Source organism: Eurypyga helias, unplaced genomic scaffold, assembly GCF_000690775.1.
Source record: "Eurypyga helias isolate BGI_N326 unplaced genomic scaffold, ASM69077v1 scaffold45180, whole genome shotgun sequence".
Classification (NCBI taxonomy): domain Eukaryota; kingdom Metazoa; phylum Chordata; class Aves; order Eurypygiformes; family Eurypygidae; genus Eurypyga; species Eurypyga helias.
The window spans coordinates 1-240 of NW_010227198.1; positions in this window are offsets into that span (position 1 = coordinate 1).

A 240-nucleotide genomic window follows, 5' to 3' on the forward strand; every position below is an offset into this window, starting at 1 on the left:
CCTGAGGAGAAGGATTTTGGGGTATTGGTGGATGAAAATCTGGAAATGAGCCGGCAGTGTGCGCTGGCAGCCCAGAAAGCCAACCGTATCCCAGGCTGTATCAGAAGTGTGGCCAGCAGGTTGAGGGAGGGGATTCTCGCCCTTCTGCTCTGCTTTCATGAGACCCCACCTGGAGTGCTGCATCCAGCTGTGGAGTCCCCAACATCAGAAGGATATAGACCAGTTGGAGCAAGTCCAGAG